Raw genomic sequence first — 13,468 nt, 5'->3', positions numbered from 1 at the left:
GATTTCAGAGAAAAGAACGCGCCGCTAGAGAGAGAGAGAGAGTGTGAGAATGAGAGTGAGAAATAATGAAGTTAAAAGTGAGATGGCATGAATTATGGATTCAGAGATTAAAGGATATATTTTCCCTTAATTAAAATAAAGCATCATTAATTATTTTTATTTTAAGAATGAACTAATTTTAGTGGGACATCCCAAAATAAAAAAACAAACCATATTTAGTGCTCGTTTGGTTCAAGTAGAGGAATGAAAATGAAATATAATCAAATAAAGGAGTGGAATGATAATAATACCCATTACTTTTATTGAGTGTTTGGTTTAACAATGGAAATGAAACATTAGTAAGAGATTCCCTTTCTTTTGTTTCCCCTCTATTTTGAGGGGTAACAAATTGAGTATTTATGTTACCCTCAAGTAAGGGTAATGACAATAAGTATAATGAATTCAATTACTTAATTCCCTTTTCAACATCTAAAAATATCCAATTAAATGTTGATCTAATGGAGCGGAGAGAGAATACATTCCCTCAAATAAAGAGAAAAGAAAAATAAATGAAATTTATTATAAATAAAATGTCGGTTAATCAGGTGCGTCTCTCAAGCCTACGCCCGTCTCCCATGCACAAGTAAGATTCGGCGTCTGCCTACATGGCAGTAGCATCGTTAACGTTGTACTCCAGTAAAATCATTTCCTTAATCCCTGATTTAACCTTCTACTTTCCTATAATCCCGAACATATCCCCGTCGTAGCCAACACTGCGAAAACCCAGAAGCCTTTTTTTTTTTTCGGTTTTTTTTTTCCCTTGTGTTTCTCTCTCTTAACTTGCCATCTCCCTGCTTCCCTCCATCTCGCCCCTCCTCTCCCTCCCCCCCCCCCCCCCCCCCCAAATTTCATTAATTCGCCCTGATTCATCGATCAGGTGGCTGTAATCTCGTAATCCATGACGATGATGACTCCTCAGCCGTTGGATGTAACTCCACTTTCTCCAACTTCCAAATTTCGGTTTACGCTCTGTTTCACACTTCCTATCATCCGTGTCTGTAGATATGCATGCATAACGTTATGTTGATAATTCGTTGGAGTTCATGTTTATGGCGGAGTTTTTATTTTTTTATCTACGGACTCGCGTCTGTTTGTTGAGATTGAATGGCTCTGATCCTCTAGGGTTTTGCGAACTAAAAGGAGGTTTTAGTATCTTAATGTAATTAGAATTTCTTAATTGGAGCTGCTTGAGTGAGTACGAAGTTCAACTATGGAGTAAGTGTTATGGTTTCACCGGATCACGCTTGATTGATCGTATTGCTTTTGCTTGTGAAACTGTAGCAACAGGAAGATGAAGAAATGCTGGTGCCACACTCAGATTTGGTGGAAGGTCCTCAGCCTTTAGTCGAAGGACCTCAGCCAATGGAAGGTACTCCCCTCTGGCGCTCTACTAGAATTTTGGTTGTTTGGTATAGAGATGCACAAGTGCCTATGAAGTTCTGTCTTCTTTGTTGTATCTGGCATGCGTTCCTCAGAGTAGATTGTTACAGTTTATGATTTTTCTCAGTGCATTCTGAGTTTTTGAGGTTTTGTTCTATTTGTGTCGTGTTTTGAAAGCATTGTCAATTTCTTAGTGGCGCCAGTGGAAAATGCTGGGACCGTGGAGAATCAGGCGAGTGATGAGCCACAAACTTCTCGTTTCACGTGGACAATAGAGAACTTTTCCCGATTGAATACGAAGAAGCTCTACTCAGATGTCTTTGTTGTTGGGAGTTTTAAATGGTAACTCAAAGCTTTGATTTAGCTTTATCTTCCTTCACATAGGTTGGTTTGTGTAGGATGGAAATGTATTATGGTAGTTGAAATTAACTAGAAAAAGTACTAATGCTTTATATTGCCATGAGATAAAAGTTGCATAGCTAGATTTCAATTGATTTTTTCCCCTGTGAGAGTGATCCGTATGACAGTCAAATTGCACTGGTTTCTGCAGGCGGGTGCTTATTTTTCCTAAGGGAAACAATGTGGATTACTTGTCAATGTATTTGGATGTGGCTGATTCTGCTACCTTACCATATGGGTGGAACAGATATGCGCAGTTTAGCTTGTCTATAGTTAATCAAATGCATAACAAGTTGACAATTAAAAAAGGTACATCCTAGGACTGCCTTGTATTTTTTTATTTTTATTTTTAAATTAGGCAGTAGTCGGGTGGACCTAGGCATAACTGTGTATGCATGCTATAGGTTGACACTGCTGCTTGCTTTGTTAAGCTTTCTTTTTCTGTAATCAGATTCAGAATTTGTCAAATGCCTTGAGTCCGACTTCCTCCACTACACCCCCACCAAATTTGAAGGATTAATTTGTTTATCTACATAAAGTTTATCTATGTTCTCCAGCATTAGGTACCTGCACCATGATTCTTGTGATAAGCTAAGCCTTGTTGTGGCTTCCGCAGATACTCAGCACCAGTTCAATCAAAGGGAGAGTGATTGGGGTTTCACATCTTTCATGCCTCTTAGTGAGCTGTATGACGCCAACAAGGGTTACCTAATGAATGATACTTGTATTGTTGAAGCTGATGTGGCTGTACGTAAAATAATTGATTATTGGACATATGATTCAAAGAAAGAAACAGGCTTCGTTGGACTTAAGAACCAGGGAGCTACTTGTTATATGAATTCTCTGCTCCAAACATTGTACCACATTCCTTACTTCAGAAAGGTTACAATATGTTCCTGCCACCTATATAGTTCTGATATATTGATCTGTCTTGTGTATGGATTATAATTAAAGAAGCATGAAGAGGTTTCACTCTAACCTTAAAAATGTTATATCAGGCTGTGTATCACATGCCAACAACTGAGAATGATAACCCCACAGGAAGCATACCTTTGGCATTACAGAGTTTATTTTATAAGCTCCAGTATCATGACACCAGCGTAGCTACAAAAGAATTGACTAAATCATTTGGATGGGACACATATGATTCATTTATGCAACATGATGTACAAGAACTTAACAGAGTTTTATCCGAAAAGCTTGAGGACAAGATGAAGGTACTGATTTCTGACAACATGATATTTAAGTGTATCTATATTTTTATATCAACAAAGTAAGTTGTGAAGTAATACTAGCTCTTGTACTGGCACAGGGAACTGTTGTGGAAGGAACTATACAAAAATTGTTTGAAGGGCACCATATGAATTACATAGCGTGCATCAACGTAGACTTCAAGTCTACTAGAAAGGAATCATTTTATGGTATTGATTTTTCTCATACTGTCATACAGTCGTACTTTCCTGGCATTATGACATTGATGGAGAGATTTATAACCCATGTTCTTGTGGCAGACCTTCAACTTGATGTAAAAGGTTGTAAGGATGTTTATGCTTCATTTGACAAGTACGTAGAAGTTGAACGTCTTGAGGGAGATAACAAATATCACGCCGAAGAACATGGTTTGCAGGTATGCTGCTGCAGAAGCAGACAATAATGTATATTTGAGAATATTCATTTAATTTTATTGATTTAAGGAAATCTAGCTAACTTCCTTGCCCCTAAAAAATTTCGTGTACTTCAGTATCTCTGATTTCTCCTCCTAGATTGATAAATTGATTGGTGTAACATTTGACCTCAATGTCCTTTACTCCTTGGCTGAAAAATGTTATTTTACTTTCACCTTACTCACCTTAGGATGCAAAGAAGGGTGTCTTGTTCATGGACTTCCCTCCAGTTCTCCAGCTTCAGTTAAAGCGTTTTGAATATGATTTTATGAGGGATACAATGGTTAAGGTGAGTTGTGTAGTTATTGCTTGATGTTTTGATTATCTTTATCTTGTTTTTTTATGTTTATTCTGGGTGCCCAATAATGCTTAGCAAGTTAGCATTGTTAGACCTTGGCACTTTTGTCAGGGGAGCAAGAGCAGTAGAAGATTATATTGGTTGAGAGACGATCCTGCTTTCTTTGTTTTCTTTTTGGTATTATTTAATTGAGTCGGTGATTTATTATTATTACTTCTTGTCAGGGAGTTTGGGCTAAATGCCTATACATGTGCATGAGCTTTTAGGGTTAGGGTTTCCTTTTTTTTTCTTTTCTATATATTATAGCAGTATCATTGTTAGAGACAGTTATAGTAGTATTGTTTTTAGGGACGGTTATAGTTGTAGGCTTCGGTGATAGTATTACTTTTTGGATATAATCTGATAGAAACTCCTCACTGAGGTCTACAGCTATAACTGTCTGCTAAAATCAATATTATGATCCAGAGGGTCTCCTCTTCATCACCTAAATGTGTGAAGTGAAAAAGTTCATTTTCCATATGGACTCCAACTATTATACTGCTATTGTATAGAAAAAAAAAGGAAACTCTAATCCTAAAAACCCATGCACATGTATAGGCCTTTAGCCCGAACTCTCTGACAAGAAATAATAATAATTTAAATAACTGACTCAATTTGATAATACGAAAAAAAAAAAAAAAAAGCAGGACCGGATCGTCTCGCAACCACTATAATCTGCTATTGAGAAAACAAAGAAAGCAGGACAGTCTCTCAACCACTATAATCTCTTGCTCCCATGACAAAAGTGCCACGGTCTAACATGCATCTTCGGCACATGATCAATTAACTGCTTAACCTTTTGATCGTAGCTAAGAGTTTATAAAATACTCCCTCCGTTCACGAAAATCTTCCTAATTTTCCTTTTCCGTCCGTCCACGAGACATCTTCCTAGCCCGTTTTTGAAAATAATCCCACTAACTATCATCCTTAAAATTCTCACATATTTACACACATTGCCACTAAGGGACCCACCATTTTTGGAAATAACCACATTAACTATCATCCTTTTTCTAATTTGTGGGCCCCCCTCTCCACTCAGTAGATACACAACTTGCTTTTCCTAAAGCCTGTGTCCACTCCCCTTAGAAAACGGAGGGAGTATCTCATTCTGTTTTTATATTTGTTTAAATAGAGTTTTACTGTATTTCGACCTGTGAATCTGGTAATCTGGTAACAACATGCGTAGTTGTTGCTTTCTACTCTTAATACCGAAAACAAAAAAACTCTCGAGTAGATAAGTTCATCCTAGTTTTGGAAGTTAATTATTTTTAGGGTTTTCTGTTTCAGATTGTAGTCTTGGTAACTTATGGGTAGATTTCTGCTGTGTTTCCACAAGAAGGAAGTCTTGTTTCTATGCTGATTTTGCAAAATCTTGTTGTATCTTCTTCCTCCGAATTTTTTGATAGGACATAGCAATAGTGGTTATAGATGGTTTTTGCTCAATTTATTTTTAGACTGTCATCTATTCACCTAATTCAGTTCTACTTGAAACCTTCCTTTCATTCTTGTGACGCTGGTTAGTACTTGCAAGCAGCTGCAGTATTTTATATCATAATGAAGACTTGATCTGTGCGTCACATTTAAGAATCCTTGATATTTTGTTTTTATCATTGGAGTTTAACAATTGTCTTGGTGAATGTTCAAAAAAATTGCTCATGATGGCAGATAAATGACCGATATGAATTCCCATTGGAGCTTGATCTAGATAGGGATAATGGAAAGTATTTGTCGCCAGATGCAGATAGAAGCATACGAAACCTGTACATACTTCACAGGTTATTGTACCCTCTTTACCCGTAACTCTAGTTCTATCTGTTTCCTGCCTTTTGAAATATTTTTTCAGCATTTCTTATTTTCATTAAGTAGGATTGGGGACTATGAAGTATCAAAAATTGAGCTTTTGATCTCAAATAACAGAAGGATGTGGGAGGAAATCATTTATGTCTAATAAGAATTTGTCACACACATTTGTCTATAAGATCATCGTATAATAAGATGATGCTATGGTATCTAATCCTCTTAAGCTAAGGTTAATCGTTGTTTTGTATCCTTTTTGTCTTATAATCCATTCCATTACTTACACACATGCTATAACTTAAATACTTAATAATTATTTTGTCCTTCATTTACTAGGTGATGCTAGTAATTTGTAACTGTTTAAGGCATCCTCTTCTGTTAAGTGACCAGATGTGGTAATTCTTTGTCTGATGTTGGTTGTGGGCCTTTGTTATGCATTTCAAGAATCATATGGGATGCTTTAAAGTGGACAGTATTGAAATGTAGTTGATAAATCTTGGTGGAATAGCATGATGCTGTTTTCTTACTTATATTTAAGACAATAAATTTGCATGCGTGTCCTGCCAGTTGCAGATCCACTTGAATGTGCTTCACTCATTTCATTTGCATAGTCCAATTTGTTTTAGTACTGTTCCGGGATTCCTCATCTTATGTACCTTCTTTCTACTCAATAGATTTACTAGTTGCTTATCAAGAAAAATAAGATCTTTTTGCTCAAATACTGTTCTAACCTTAACCCTCTCCTTTTCTTCTCTTCTTTTTTATAACAGTGTTTTAGTTCACAGCGGTGGGGTGCATGGTGGACACTATTATGCTTTCATCAGACCAACACTTTCTGACCAGTGGTATGTGTCTTATTTCTGAAGAATTTCTACCCCTTGATCATCATGCGTCCACTAACACATATATTAAAATTTCAGTGAGGAGATATAATTTTTTTTAAGTAACCTAGTTTTTCCATTTTTATTCATATTTTTTACTAAATTCATGGGCCAGTGTGGCTACTAATGGTTGCTTAATCAATTTGATTTAATTGTTTCGTATGAATTTATCGAAAAGCATATGAGACTTCATGTTTTAGGATTCACTTTTCAGGTATAAGTTTGATGATGAGAGGGTCACGAAAGAAGATGTGAAGAGGGCATTAGAGGAGCAGTATGGTGGTGAGGAAGAGGTGATTTTTGCCTTTCGATTTTGTCTTTTACGTTCTTTTTATTTGCATGCTTATGTTCCCTATATTTGACAGTTGCCACAGACAAATCCTGGCTACAACAATACTCCATTCAAATTTACAAAATACTCGAATGCATACATGCTTGTGTATATACGAGTGAGCGACAAGGATAAGATTATATGTGATGTGGATGAGAAGGATATTGCAGAACATCTTCGGGTAATATAAGCAATACTCTCGAATTGTTTTGGCCTTGTCATTATCTAAGAGAGTTTTTTCATGAAGCATCACTTGCCTACTCATTCCAGATCAGACTGAAAAAAGAACAAGAAGAAAAGGAAGACAAGAGAAGATACAAAGAACAAGCTCACCTTTACACTATTATCAAGGTTATTGTTGCCATTCTGCTTTCTTATTCAAAATTGATATTTGCTATTTTAGTACATGGACTGCTGAAACCGTTTATTAATATTTTCAGGTTGCTCGAGATGAGGATTTGAAAGAACAGATTGGAAAGGATATATATTTTGATCTTGTAGATCATGATAAAGTCCGTAACTTCCGTATCCAGAAGCAGATGCCTTTTAATCTCTTCAAGGTATCTTATTTCCTTATCCTTGATGTGGCAAATCACACAAAACTAGCCCTTATGATACTAATAGAAGATCATTATTAGACTTTACCCTTTCATTAAAAGCTGCTAGTTGTGCTGATGCCTCGTGAGTGAAAATTGTTGCAATAGTGTTTTCGGAAACATTGTATCTGTCTGAAAAATTTCAGGAAATGGTATTATTCTAGAGATTTGTATCATGTGACTCATGTCATGGTCCTATTTGCGTATTGTCGTTGTAAAGTGGAATGGTTATTTCCGATGGTAAAGTGAATTTTGTGGTTTCTTATGAAGGAAGAAGTTGCGAAAGAGTTTTGTATTCCAGTTCAATTTCAGCGCTTCTGGATATGGGCAAAAAGGCAGAACCATACTTATCGTCCAAACCGACCATTAACACCCCAGGAGGAAGCTCAAACTGTAAGCAATGTTTCTTTCTGAGAATACTTAGTCTACCTGTTTGCTAATGGGTTAAACTTTTTTTAAGAGTATGGCATGCTCTACTGAACTCAAAAAAATTATAACTACATTATGTTCCTTTATTTAGAGAATAAATTTATTTTGACCCTCTAATAGTAACTTAGCATAAAGGCCTTGCTGGACCTAGCCATGGGTTGGTTTGGGCAGTCAAACTCAAAATTGTGGCCTGGAACTCTAGGAGGGAACAGTGTAGGCAAGTCTGAAACCGGAACTGATCCATATATTCAATAAATATGGAAAAGTTTCTAAAAAAAAGGAAAAAAGTGAGTGGGTTTTGATTACTTTATATGTTTTTATTGTGATAAGAGGCAAAATGTTCATGTTAACTGTCTGTGTATATTATTAACTTCTACTTGTATTTCAAACTAAACTGGTATGATGTTTTTCAGTCTATCTTCATCATTGACACAATGCCTAGTAATTTACTCCTTATTGCAATGATGTGTTGCACATAATTTTTATTTAGATTTAAAAGATATAAACTTGGAACTATTTGGTACATAATGAGATTGGAACGCCTAAAACTAGAACTAGAAGTCGCATCAAAATTGGCCAACTCAAAACTGAAACTTGAGCCTTTCTCTTGGCTGGTTCCTGTCCAGCTCCATAAATTATGGAACCGACTTTTCCTAAACCATTACCAGGACCCACCCAATGTCTCATTTGGCTTCACAATCATAATAATTTGTTAACTGAGTTGATTTTGGCTTTGGCTTGCTGAATCTTAGACTAAGCTTACTTTGATTATGTCCACAAGATGTTTATGGCTATTTCATTTCGTCTATCTAGTTTGCTTTTTAGGTACACCCTTGTCCTAATTTTTCTCTGCAGGTTGGATCACTGAGGGAAGTATCCAATAAAGCCCATAACGCAGAGCTGAAATTATTTCTGGAAGTAGAGTTTGGACTGGTATCTCTATGATATTTTTACACCTTATATTATTCTGTTAGATCTTTTCATAGAAGTGACTATTGCTGAATTTTTGTTACCCCCTGCTTCAACTCTCTTTGTGCTGAATGTATAGGATTTACAACCAACTCCTCCACCGGAAAAAAATAAGGATGACATACTCCTGTTCTTTAAGCTTTATGATCCTGATAAAGAAGAGCTTCGGTACTTCTTTATTTACATTTTATCATCTTTTGTCTTTTTCTTTTCTTTTCAATCACCTGTTATTTTACAAATCAACATTTTACAGATACGTTGGGAGGCTTCTTGTTAAGGGCACTGCAAAGCCCATTGAAATCCTTTCAAAGTTAAATGAAATGGCTGGATTTGCCCCTGATGAAGAGATTGAACTTTTTGAGGTTTGTCTGTCATAAGATTACAGCACAATTAGAGTCAAATGAATTGCTTCTTTTGATATGCATGCGAAATTACATTATCATGTTTTGCCAACTCTATAGGAAATAAAATTTGAGCCATCTGTTATGTGCGAATGCCTTGATAGACGAGCTTCATTCCAATTCAGTCAGGTTTACTATTTTTATTTATTTATTTATTTATTTATTATTATTATTATTGATTTTTGCTTTTATTAATAATTTCTGTACTCTAATTTGTACTTGTTCATCCCTGCCCCTCTTTGCTTTTAAGATCGAAGATGGGGATATTGTTTGCTTCCAGAAACGAACCTCTGGATGAACGGAAGGATCAAATCCGTTTCCCTGACGTTCCTTCATATTTGGAGTATGTGAAAAATCGCCAGGTCAGTTTCTTTCTTGCTGTTCATTCAAATACACATATTCGGGGCATTGTCAATAAATTAATTCATTCTATTGTCTAGCTAGGCAGGATCTTTCTAGCCACTTCTGGTGAATTTTGTTGATATTATAGTTATTATTTGTTTGCTTTTACAGTAATTGTTGGCTTTGAGCTACTTTGTGAACTTTCTTACTTTCTGTTTGGATGTCAAAGCAACTTTCTTATAACCATTTATTTGTTCTTATGCAGGTTGTGCATTTTCGAGCCTTGGAGCGGCCCAAGGAAGATGAATTTTGCCTAGAATTGTGAGTACTATCATATTTTCATCACATAGACTGTTGAGGACTTTGATTTTCAAGTATCATTTCCTTGTATTCTCTATATTCTGGAGAATTTATCAGTGAGCGTGTCTGGCTTGAACCTACAGAGCGAAGAATCACACATATGATGATGTAGTGGAAAGAGTTGCCCAACAACTTGGTTTGGAGGATCCATCAAAAATTAGGCTTACTCCTCACAATTGTTATTCTCAGCAACCAAAGCCCAATCCGATCAAATATAGATCAGTTGATCATTTACTAGACATGCTTGTCCACTACAACCAGGTATTGTTGCGAAGTATCCATCTGTGAATTTCTCTTTTTCTTTTTGTAGTTTCTTATCAATTATATATATATATATATATATTGGTATCCAATATATTTATTGGGATCCAATGAGAATGACTATCTTCTTTGAGAAATGAGAATAATGAATAAATTTATAAAATTGATGAATAAATTAATGTAACACATGAATAGCCGTATTCGTGGATTTCACCACATTAACGAAGACGGCTATTCATGTGTTACATTGATTTATTCGTTATTCTCATTTCTTAGGAAAGATAGTCATTCTCATTGGATCTTCTCTCTCCTATATATATATATATATAGGAGAGAGAAGATCCAATGAGAATATATATATATAGGTAAGGGATCAGGTGAGAATCGTTATCTTTCGTGAGAGAACCATGAGAACCTTGCAATATATATATAGTAAGGGATCATGTGAGAACAGTTGTCTCTCGTGAGAACCATGAGAACCCTGCACAAATCTATAAAATTCATAAACAAAAAATGACTTGAGTGAACAACTATAAATAATATATGAACAACCACATTAGTTAATTTTCAATAATGTCTATGGTTATATTTAGTTGTTCATGATCTGCCATCTCTTGTTTATGTATTTTATGCATATGTGTTATATTAGTTGTTCATGATCTGTCATTATTGTTTATGTATTTCATGTGTTTGTACATAGTTCTCATCAAAAGATGCAATTCTTACTGGATCCTAGGAATAAAGAAAAAGGAAGTATTAATTTAGTTGGTTGATTAATGATTTATTTTGGCCTCTTGAAATAGATCTCCGATATATTGTATTATGAAGTGCTGGACATTCCTCTTCCAGAATTGCAGTGTCTAAAGACTCTGAAAGTTGCCTTCCATTACGCTACAAAAGATGAGGTGTTGATATTGCTGTGCAATGCCTGTTATTATGATTTTTAACTTTAGACGTTTGATATCATTATCGTAAACGTGTGTATCATTCTCAGGCTGTTGTTCTCAATATTAGATTGCCAAAGCAAAGCACTGTTGGAGATGTTCTGAATGAGATCAAAACGAAGGTTAGTCAATTGCTTCACTTATGTTCTACTCCTAGTCATAGTCTTTGAGTTTAACTCGTTGCTTTTCATCAGTTCTCTTATTGGAGAATAAAGGAAAAGTGAAGTTGAACTTTATTGAAATTATTTATTCTTCGATATTTCTTTTATTATTCCTTTTGCATCTTATAATAGGTAGAATTGTCTCACCCAAATGCTGAACTTAGGTTGCTTGAAGTTTTCTATCACAAGATTTACAAGGTAATGATCTTGGCTCAAACACTTTTTTTTATTCTTAATATGTTTGCTAAGTCTTTCTGGTCATTTATTGCATGTCGGGTAATTTTTGCTTGTAGTTAGAGGTTAAATATTCACAGTAACCGATCATATTGTTGTTTGACTGGACGGCGTGAAGTTGATGCACTACAATATGTAGCTGGACGATTCTTCGGTATGGATAATCCTAATCTTTTTAATTTTGCAGATTTTCCCCATCCTTGAAAAGATTGAGAACATAAATGACCAGTATTGGACTTTGCGCACTGAGGAGGTTAGTTCTATTTCCTAAGCTTTATCTCGTTCTCATACCTGTGGATAAATTATATGGACAGTCACAGTGCAGTAATACTGCCTATTAAACCTCAGAACTAAAGTTGATCAAGAACCACAAACATTTGGCCTCTTTATTGAGGGAATCATAACCTAACTTCTTTAGCTTATATTTATACAGTCTTGTTTTTCCTTAGATTCCAGAAGAAGAAAAGAATCTTGGGCCCAATGATCGCTTGATTCATGTTTACCATTTCACAAAGGAGGTTGCCCAGAATCAAGTGGTAATTCAACCTTTTCTAAACTCTAGGTTTGTAAATAGATATGGATAAATGTATAGCCGCTTATTCAATGCTTGCCTTTTGCCCTGAACAGCAAGTGCAGAATTTCGGGGATCCATTCTTTTTGGTCATTCATGAAGGTGAAACGTTAGCAGATGTTAAACTCCGCATTCAAAACAAATTGCAAGTGCCAGATGAAGAGTTTTCGAAGGTATGTAGAGTTCGACTTAATTGAATTTTCTGTTATTTTTGCCATTACCTCGATACATTCTGTTCGAGTTTTGTAGATAATGCTTCCCTTTTGATCATGAATCTTTTTGCTGCCAAAATATTCAGTGGAAATTCGCCTTTTTGTCATTGGGACGTCCAGAGTATCTTGAGGACTCTGACATTGTCTCTAGTCGTTTTCAGGTCAATACGATCCTATTTTTTCCCCTGATCTTTGTGATGATTTAGTAAATAATCTTTAGTTGGAATTCCAATTGAAACTAATGAAGTTGTCTGTCTTTTTCCCAGAGAAGAGATGTTTATGGTGCTTGGGAGCAGTACCTTGGGCTAGAGCACTCAGATACTACACCTAAAAGGGCGTACACTGTGAACCAGGTGAGTCACCAGTTTACCATTTTTTAATCTCGTGTCATTCTACTTCTAGTGACTGGTTGCGTGAGGCTGGGGGTGTAAGGGTATATAGCATAGGGAAGTTACAGTTCTTTATGGCTCTTTTTTCATGATAATGATTTAGTTCTCTATATACTGGCACACCAAAATTTCACGAAATTGGTGTTTTAGTTCCTTTTTCTGAACATAATTTGAACAAGCTCCAGTTTTTATCTTATAGCTCTCAGTTAATACATACGGCATGCTATCCATGAACTTTTCTGAAGCTTATCTCTTTGATTATCACAGAACCGCCACACATTTGAGAAGCCAGTTAAGATATACAATTGAAGTCGCGGTGGTGCTTTCATCTGAAAATAAAAGAAAATTTCCGGAAGTGTGGATATCGGGAGGAGAGTTGAAGTAGAAGAGAGGTGGAGATTTGCTTGGTTCATTTCCGAATCGTCTCTTTGTTGATTAAATTTTTCATTTTAACATGGATTGGAAGGGTAGGCTCGTTTTTTAGGGGGTTATTTTCGCATCTTCGTGTCATTGCATTGCCTCCAGTCCCCATGTAATATCGTGCATAACGGGATTTTGGTTGATGGGTCTGTAAAGTGAGTATAGTTAGTAGTCTCGTTGTATTTCTTCACTCATTTTATCCTTCTCAAGTTTCATATCCCTTTGTTTTTGTTTGTAGTTAATGTTCATATAAAGGGGATGTGGTTGTAAAACAAACAATTCTATTATTCTTCAAATAGATATTCATGGCCCCCTAACTTTTGTTTTATGTTTTGCTATGAGATTTTCAAC

At 35.7% G+C, this 13,468-nt stretch overlaps 1 pseudogene; it reads left to right on the top strand.

Annotated features, from left to right (window-relative positions):
• Positions 1-789: 789 nt before the first annotated feature.
• LOC131002045 (ubiquitin C-terminal hydrolase 12-like) lies at positions 790-13,445 on the top strand (annotated as a pseudogene).
• The last annotated feature ends 23 nt before the right edge of the window (positions 13,446-13,468 follow it).

Source organism: Salvia miltiorrhiza, chromosome 8, assembly GCF_028751815.1.
Source record: "Salvia miltiorrhiza cultivar Shanhuang (shh) chromosome 8, IMPLAD_Smil_shh, whole genome shotgun sequence".
Taxonomy (NCBI): domain Eukaryota; kingdom Viridiplantae; phylum Streptophyta; class Magnoliopsida; order Lamiales; family Lamiaceae; genus Salvia; species Salvia miltiorrhiza.
Note: the sequence above shows the minus strand (reverse complement) of the source record. Positions and strands in the feature narration are given on the sequence as shown.